The sequence below is a fragment of the Mandrillus leucophaeus genome, unplaced genomic scaffold (assembly GCF_000951045.1).
Source record: "Mandrillus leucophaeus isolate KB7577 unplaced genomic scaffold, Mleu.le_1.0 Scaffold77, whole genome shotgun sequence".
NCBI lineage: Eukaryota > Metazoa > Chordata > Mammalia > Primates > Cercopithecidae > Mandrillus > Mandrillus leucophaeus.
The window spans coordinates 622,724-632,540 of NW_012108363.1; the positions used below are offsets into that span (position 1 = coordinate 622,724).

General features: G+C 37.6%; 1 pseudogene; it reads right to left on the reverse strand.

The window, feature by feature from the left end:
- Positions 1-8,069: 8,069 nt before the first annotated feature.
- Positions 8,070-8,528, reverse strand: LOC105529546 (annotated as a pseudogene).
- Positions 8,529-9,817: the final 1,289 nt, after the last annotated feature.

Below are 9,817 nucleotides of genomic sequence, written 5' to 3' on the forward strand. Positions count from 1 at the left end.
CACCTGTCAATCACAAGCCATATCTCACACTACACTTCTCTCAGTCTTTTGGTTCCTGCCTGCTCTGTCACGAATGGCACCTTAGTCTTGACAGAAGCTGGTTATCTTAGCCTAAACAGAGTTATGCCTTGTTTAGGTGTTGAGTTGGTTTATGCAAATAAGACATTGACTATTTTGAAATCAACTACATTTTAAAAAGGGGGATTAAAGTATAATAAATCATAAAGTGGTATATTTATTTTGGATGAGTGAAAGCTCAATAATTGTTTGCTGACTGGAATATTTTCTACATTTTAGTATTGGCCTAAGAGGTCGATTATATATAGGTCAAACTGTACAAATCAAGCATCGCAAATGAATGTGGCAGTAGCGCATACAGACTAGACAGGAAAAAACATGGCATTTAACCAAACAAAGCTATAACTTTTAATGACTTGTCTTTTTAACATGCTTCTCTGTCAATTGCTGTCACAGAATCATATTAGCATAAAGCAGTCTTTGTTTCTGATTTACTTTTTGTATTAAGGCCATACATCTTTTGTCTTCGTTGCCTTGGCTTAAGTGTGTGACTTCTAACATCATTTATGCATTATTGGAATCGATAAAATATTGAAACAATGGGGATTATGTTCTGAGTGTTTCTGTGATCATAATTTTTATCTTCAAAGTAAAAAATGCAGGTCATAGGATAATGAGATACCAAAAAACAAGAAACTTCTTTATTTCTATGGAGACTTGTGCAATGATTTTATTTGAAATTGGCTGTTTCAAAGACATAATTTTGCAGTGTTTTGAACACAAAAGTGCTTTAAGTTAGATTCTTTCCTTTAATCGTATTCTGTCTGATCAGGGTATGTCAGCTGAACACTAAACTCCCTATGGGAGCTTGTTGTCACCATAGAAACTAGATTGCAGTTTCCAATATCTGTGTAATGAAGTGCTGACATGTTTTCAGCACAAGGTGCTAAGTGGAGGTTTGTTTCACTAATTAGGTGGCAAAAATAATCAATTCCTTCGTGATCAATGATATCACAAATTATACAGTAGATAAACCTGAAAAACTTTCTTAACTAGTACTTTCTATCTTAGAGAGAGAAGTAAAATAATAAAGTCATTTCTAAATTTCTCTGGTTAACAAGTAGGATAATTATTGTATCCTGAGGATGAATTTAATACTATTCTAGTTTTTTAGAGGTTTATAATTGAATTTATACTATTCTGGTTCTTTAGGGGTTTATAATTGAGGTAAACTTATGAGATATATAAACCTGAAAATAGGTTTTTATGAAATCTTTCTAAATAGAATATGGATCAAGGTCTCTTAATTCAGAGCACGCAGGAAGAACTACATAACAATTACAAATGTGGACACCCTTAGTTCAGGGACTTACAAGTGACCAAGATTGTTGAGATAGTGGGTTTTCCTTAAATGAAGGGTCAACCATTCCCTAGAACAATTAGAAGAGTGTCCCTTTCCACTCGCCTCTCCATGGTCCTCAATAATGAAAACTTCTTTATTCTATAGTTAATTAGAACCCTCCGCTCTTTTCCCCTTTGTCTACTCCTGGCCCTTTCCCAAACCCTGTTTTTATAAATGCACAGGGTCCATAATTGAGAAAAAAAAATCAAAGGGAAGCCTAGTGATAATCTTTGTCTAAGACTCAAGGGGAGATACAGTCACTTTTTGATCAAGGATGTATACTTAGGCCAAAATCTTCTTTGAGTCTTTGTTTCTACTTTGGCCTAGGCTAGAAGAGGAGAAAGACTGTTCTCAGGATATACCCTGAGATGTAACCCTAATATATATTTATGAAGCACCTAATATAGCACCTAGCACATAATATGTAAAGAATAATGGGTATCTATTGTTAAAAATAATAGTGATCATGATGAAGTTAATACAGTGTGGGCTATATATGCTGCCATAATATGGGATAGGCTGTGCATAGTGAAATAATCTGGGACAGACCATACATGGTCAAATAATGTGGGGAAGATGACACGTCATTCAGGAATTTAGGGAAGGCAAAGATTATGTCATAATGAATTGATTGTATACATCGATATAAGAAAGAATGGCATTTTAGTGAGCAGAAGAGAGTTTAGAAGCATATTCTTAAGGTTATCATGACCTAGAAAATTAGAAAGAGGGAATGAACAATGTTTGTATGAAGGGCAATGTCAAGTAAAATGGCAATATGGTTGATCTAGGAGGTCGCATGTGAGGTGATTTAGGTCATTTTCTTTACTCTCACAGAGGAGGGTGAGATGCAAAGATAATCTTAGAACATTTTCCAACTCGGGGCTGACTAAGCTGTTCTGGCTATCATGACAGCCCCTTCTATTACTTCCTGGTGGTCTTACTTGGAGATGTGGGCTTGGATAAAGAGTATAAGCTTACCAAATGCAAGAGGGTCTTTTTTTTTTTTTTTTTGGGTCAAGGTATATTCTCTAGGACAGCCCACATGGCCCACCAGTGGCCCTGAATCTAGATTCTCTTCATATGCTCTCTTCAATAAGCAGGGGATCTGTGAGTTATTTTCAATGTTTCAAATGCCTAATGGAGACCGCGTGTTACCTACTCTCAGTTTATATCTGCATACCAAATTAAACTGAAATCCAACAATTCTTCACTCTAACTCTTGCTGATCTGTGGTAATTATGCAGTCACATGTGTCTTCATGGTTCAAAAATTCTTAATACATATGGTTTGAGAGATCTTTTACAAAAGCACAGGGTCCATGATTAATATGGTTTGGATGTGTGTCCATGCCCAAATCTCATATTAAAATGCAGTCTCCAACACTGGAGATTGGGCCTGCGGGGAGGAGATGGGATCATGAGGGAAGATTTCTCATGAATGGTTTAGCACAGTCCCTCTTGGTGGTGTCCTCGTGGTAGTGAGTGAGTTCTCTCAAGATCTAGTCATTAAGTGTGTAGCACCTCCCTCCTCGCTCTTATGCTCATGCTCTGACCATGGATGTGCCTGCTCTCCCCTTTGCCTTCCACCATGATTGCAAATTTCCTGAGGCCTCTCCAGAATCTGAGCAGATCCCAGCATCGTGCTTCCTGTACAGCCTGCAGAACCATGAGCTAGTTAAACCCCTTTTCTTTATTAATTACCCATTCTCAGGTATTTCTTTATAGCAATGTGAGAATGGACTAATACAATGATCTAGAAAAGGAAATAAAAAAGAATTATAGCAGTAAAATTTGGAGAATTACTGATTTGTTCATTCCCTCATTCATTCCACAAAAAATTAGCACCACTACTGGGTGCCAGGCACTTTTCCCAGCACTGGGGACACAAATACGAATACAGCAAATGGTTATTCTAACAATAAGCTTGGAGTCAGCCTTTTTAGAAAAAAAAAATGACTCTCGTTAGTGTACCTTAGAATCATTCAGCATTATCCATATTTGCCAAAGCTGAGACTGCCTTGGGTTTATCTCTGAAGAGAAGAAAAAAATTCATTGAAAAAGATGTGTCAATAGTTGTTCTTTTCAGGCAGTATTAAGAAGTATTAAGATTGAGTATTAAGAAAATACACAAGCGCTAACCCTCCATTAAGTAAGCCACTTGTTGTCTGGGTGGAGAGTTAGCCCTTGTTTATTTTCAATAAAATTACCTCCAAAAGAAACTCAACCCAGTAGAAACAACCAACTTTATTTGATAAAATAATGAAAGAATTGTCAGAAATTATTATGGATGTGTATTGTCCCTGCTTCTGTATTTCTGTGCCTCACAGCTGCATTAACATGGTTACTCTAATAAAAGAAACAGATGTTGGCTGGGAGAGCAAGGCTACAAAAGCCACACAGACAATTGCATAATTAGCCTTCAACTATATATTGTACCTTGCGGAAAGCAGTGTCTTGAACCTATAGGAATCTATTAATACAATGGAGATCAGCAAATCCCGCAGGTTTGCAAAACCCACCCTTTTCTCCCGTGCTTTTTCTTCTCTCCTTTGATCAAAGGAGTGTGACAAGTACTTAGACATGAACATTTTAAAATACCTTTTATCATTTCAATTAATCTGCCTAAATGAAGGAGCAAGTTTTCCAATTTTCAGAAATTTAATTGCCTATAGTTACTGCTCTAAAGTGGCAGAACGCAAGGGGGCATTAAACTGCTGCTGCTTTACACAGCATAAAAAGGCATTTTGGCCGGGCGCGGTGGCTCACACCTGTAATCCCAGCACTTTGGGAGGCCGAGACGGGTGGATCACGAGGTCAGGAGATCGAGACCACCCTGGCTAACACGGTGAAACCCCGTCTCTACTAAAAATACAAAAATTATCTGGGCGTGGTGGCGGGTGCCTGTAGTCCCAGCTACACACGGGAGGCTGAGGCAGGAGAATGGCGTGAACCCGGGAGGTGGAGCTTGCAGTGAGCCGAGATCGCGCCACTACACTCCAGCCTGGGCAACACAGCAGACTCAGTCTCAAAAAAAAAAAAAAAAAGGCATTTTGATAGATTCCTAGTCTTCCCCAGTTCACCATGTCATTGCATTCCCCAAAGAGCTGAGTATGAGTTAGAATGCTTTCAACAACCACTATTACAAAACCCTATCAACAGTGGCTTCAGTATCAAAGGCAGTCATTCACCTTTGATGACAAGAAGTCTGGGGGTACATGGGTCCAAGGTTGACTCAGTAGCAGTTGTTGGTGTAGCATCTCTGGTTCTCTTGTCCCTTCCTTCATGGCTAGAGGATGGTGGCAGCATTGTTCTGTCTCAGGTCTTTATAGGTAAGTGTCTTACACAGGAAGCAAAATGGTGAATATAAAAAGGTTTTCTTGGTATGCCTCTTTTCAAGGAGGAAAATCTTTCTCTGGCGCATACAATGAATTTAGGGTAATTTTTATTGGCAAGAACTGAACCACTTGTTCATTCTAAGACCAATTGCAGGTAAAGGAAATATCCTTTTAATGATTTGCTTAGACTAGTCATAATTCATTCCTCAGAGCTGGGCACATGACTGCTCGAACAAAATTGGATTGTTAGCAAGGAAGAAAGGCTGGCTGCTGTGTAGACACTTTAGAATATCTGCTAAAGGGCTCTGATGTAAACACAGGTTTTTCCTTAATTATTATAGCTTTACTTCTTTACTAATATGCCACGCCATCAGCAACTTATAATTGTACAGTTTCACACTTTTACAAGGGGTTAACATTCAGGTTATCTTATTTGTTCTTCCAAACCACCCAGAGGAGGAAAGTAGAAGTGGGTATAATTTTCAGCATTTCACTGATATGCAGAAGCTCCTGGGTAAAGGAACTTGCCCAGGGTTGCACAGCTTAAAAAATATAATCTGGATTTTAATGTCTTCTTATTGCAATCTGATTGATGCTCCTTTTAAAAATATTCACTGTAGTCTTTTGTAGCAATGAAAGTCACTTTGTCTTCCCCCTTGGTCATGCTTGTGGATAGCAGAGGAAGTCCTTGACTTTCTCTTCACCTCATGCTACAGGAGTGTTATGAAATTAGAAGGAAGGAGGTTTGTAATCCCATAAGAACATGTGTCCTTCATTAATTAATTCAAGAATAAGTTATTAAGTATCACCTCTACCAAGTACTGTAGTAAGTTATGGGGATAATAGAAGACAAGACATTCATGGTTACTAAAACTTAGAATCTGAGAAAGGTGACCGAACATGGAATAATCAATCACATTAAAGTCTGAGACATGCTTTGAAGGGGAAGTATAGGATGTGTTGAAAGTATTTAGTCAAAGTATCAAATCTGGTCAATGGGAAAGGTGGTTAGAAAAAATTTCCAGAAGAATTGCTATTTAATCGGAAACTCTGAAAGTCACAAAGAGGGAAACAACCAAGTGATCAATATGCAGTAGCTGCTCAATAAATGCTTTTGAGTGTCTTTACAAAAACACCTTTATTGAGATATAATTCCCATAGCATACAATTCACCCATTTAAAGTGTATGCTTTAATGGTTTCTAGTATATTCTGAGAGTTGTGTGTCCATGAACAAAATTGATTTTAGAATATTTTTATTACTCCAGAAAGAAATCATGTATCCCCTAGCCATTACCCCGCCAAAATCCTCCTATCTCCACCCCACTAATCTACTTACTGTCTCTTTAATTTGTTTATTCTGGACATTCCATAGAATGAAATTATAAAATATGTAGTTTCTTCATAACCTAATCCTTTTAATTAGCATGTTTTCAAAGTTAATTTGTGTTGAAGCATGCATCAGTACTTTATTCCTTTTTATTGCCAAATACTGTTCCATTTTATGGATATAACACATTTTATTCATACACTCATCAATTGATGGGCATTTGGATTATTCCCATTTGTTTAGCTATTATAAATAATGCTGCTGTGAACATTTGTGCATAAGGTTTTGTGTATGTGTGTGTGTATGTGTGTGTGTGTGTGTGTGTAGACATATGCTTTCACCTATACCTGTGAGTGAAATTACTGCATCAATGTTTAACATTTTGAGAAACTGCCAGACTGTTTTTCAAAGGAATTGAACCATTTTACATTCTCACCAACAATTATGGTGGTTTCATATCCTTACCAACACTTGCTATTTGTCCTTTGTTTTGATTATAACCAACCTAGTGTGTGTAAAGTGGTATCTCATTATGGTTTTCATTTTAATTTCCTTGGTGGCTAATAAAGTTGAGAATCTTTTCATGTGCTTATTGGTCAGTTGCTTATCTTTTTTGTCCTTCATGGTGCAAAAGTATTTAATCAACACATCAGTACACAAAAACACATAGCTTATAGCTCATTGATGTGAAAAGTCAGTACAGATCCTTGTTTTTACTTTTAGAAACTCAAAGGATTGGGAATTAAGTTACTACTTTTTTTTTCTAGATATGTGACATATATGTTTTCTTGTAAGTAATATTCTACCAAACATTGTAGTAAACCAAAGCAGACAGATGACCAGTAAAGCTATTTACTACCTTCTGCTCATATTGAGCTCAATCAGTGGAACCCTATCGTGGTAGAAGAGATTTTTATAGGAAGAAGAAATTACAGAGTCTGTACCTACCCCAACAGCGAACCTAACAAACTGGTTTATACAGAAAGGATTTTCTGCAAATATGCACAGACACATTTATCATGCTATAAGAACAGGATACCTTTTAGTCTGTCTCCAACACATAACATACATTCATTGGTGTCCAGTAAAATAGGAGCAAAGGACAATGTAGGAAGCATTTTTTCCTTCATAGCACTAAAGGCTAAAAAGCACACAGCATATAATACTTTGATCCTTGAATAATCATGAACATTCCAAGACGATAGCCACTAGGTAAGCTTGAGTATTCATCTATCTATATATATTTTTAAATAATGCTTAAGAGACACTTCTCAAAACAGTGTTACTACATCAGGACCAGAAGAAGACATAGTGACACTATGACTGCAAATGTTAAGACTAGTAGTTGACTTTCACATGTAGTTTTTAGGAAAAGGTCATCTCTTTCATCAGCTGATTCCTAAAGCCAAGACAAGCTGTCATCATAGAAGATTCCGAAATATCAAGACAGGCAGCTGGCTTGAGTAACACGCTAGATAAATATAAAAAATCCCATTGAGACTGAAGGACTGAAATTCTGAACCATGTACAAAAGAGCTGTGAGTATGCAAAAAGATTCATGCAAAGCTGCTGGGACAAAGAGGGCTCCTGATAATGGGTTAGTCCATGCTGTTAACACACCAACATGTATGCTGAGCCAGGGGCCCTCCAGGTGAAATGCTTGACATGGGCTTTCTTCACAGGGGTCTGACTAGAAGCATCTGAGAGATGTTTTTACTTGGGGAGGAGAGGAGTATTAGGGTTACTAAACACTTCAGGAGGTGTACTAAGGTTAATGAATACATAGAAGGTGTTTCAGGAGAAATATGTCCCGGAGGGTGAGGTCATTTTGGTTTTGACCCATCAATACATAACATGAGGGAATAGTTGCAGAACACAGTAAGTCTTTCCAAAATATATTCTTATGTCATTATTAGCTGAGCCTATTGGCCTTTTGGGCTGGTGACATCTGGAATGATCTCATTCATTGGCTGGAGGTAAGACCTAGTGCTTCAGATCTTTCTGGGAAGCTAACATAGAAGATGATTTACACAATGAAGTCACCACTAAACCACTGCTTAAGTCCAATCTCAGCCTTGATTTTCTTCTTTGTAGTCCAGAAATCGTTCTTTAAATGCTATCAAACCTGTAAATGTGAACAGTGTGTCAAATATGTCACCAACAACTTCCTCTTTATCGTGCTGTAATGTCGTAAATCTGCCCCAGCAGCTGGTCTTTAATATACTTTTCTACCAAAGAAATATATTCACTAAAAGTAGGCATGTAGGTGAGTTTATTCTTTAATGTGTCTTCAAGTTCCTGACAGTATTTGTCCAAGAAATTTCTCTGTAATAACTGCAACTCGTTATCCAGCATAATATAGTATCCAGCTACAGCATAAAATTGTTCACCAGAGATGGAGGAGAAAGACAGTAAGAAGTTCTCTTCCTCTAAAGTGTTCATCCTCCCTCTGGAGCAGGCCTTTCGGTCTTCTATCCCGCCAGCGACCTAACAGACGGCTCTGTGTGTTGCTGCGGCTGCCTCTGTACAACCCGGCTTTGGATGACTGTCTATCAAATTCTTTGCCATTTTAAAATTGAGCTATTTATCTTTTTATTATATTCTCGTAAGAGTTCTTTATCTATTCTTGGTGTAAGTCCCTCATCACTTACATTATTTACACAAAATTTCTACTACGTTGAATTCTTTTTACCTTCTTACTGGTGTCATTTGAAGCAAAATTAAAAAAGGTTCCAGCCAGGCATGGTGGCTCACGCCTGTAATCTCAGCACTTTGGGAGGCCAAGGCCAATAGCTCACCTGGGGTCAGAAGTTCAAGACCAACCTGACCTACATGGTGAAACCCCGTCACTAATAAAAACACAAAATTAGCCAGCCTTGGTGGTGGTTTCCTGTAGTCCCAGCTACTTGGGAGGCTGAGGCAGGAGAATCGCTTGAACTCGAGAGGCAGAGGTTGCAGTGAGCTGAGAGTGTGCCATTGCACCCCAGCCTGGCCAACAAGAGCAAAACTCTATCTTAAGGGAAAAAAAAAAGTTTTCAATTTTGATGATGCCTGGTCATTTGTTTTTGTTGACAATGATGCTTGTGTTTTGTGTCAGATATTTTAAAAAATTGCATAATTCAGGATCATGAAGATTTTCTTTTAAGGTTTTATAGTTATTTTTATTGCTTCTCAGATTCTATAGTTTTGTTATAACTCTGAACACTTAGGACTTTGATTACATTTTGAGCTAATTTTTGTATATGATGTCAATTGAATGGTTGAAATTCTACTTCCAGTAAGTGTGAGACTCTGGTCTTTACATCAACATCAGCCTCACTTGGGAATCTTTTTCACAATGCAGATACTCAGGTCTCCATCCCAAATCTCTCAATCATAACCTTTGAGGGTATAGCAGAGAATCTGCATTTTCACAAGTTCACAGGTGGTTCTTATATACTCTAAAATTTGAAAGGTGTTGCCTTAGAAAGTTGCAAACAACTTTACCTTTCATTCCTACTAACCAACCTCCTCTCCAGCTCTACCATGGGAAAGTATCACTTTAGTGGTAACTGGAAGAACATTTTTTATTTTAAAATGGTAGATAGTAACCCTCAACATTCAGCAAAGGGTGACTCAACATCTCTGACTGTTTCAAACCAGAAGATTGTCTTGTCCAACTACGCTTTTAATGTTTTATATTAAAATTATTATTCATCCAGAGTCTGTATTTTCACATGGTTTAAACACTG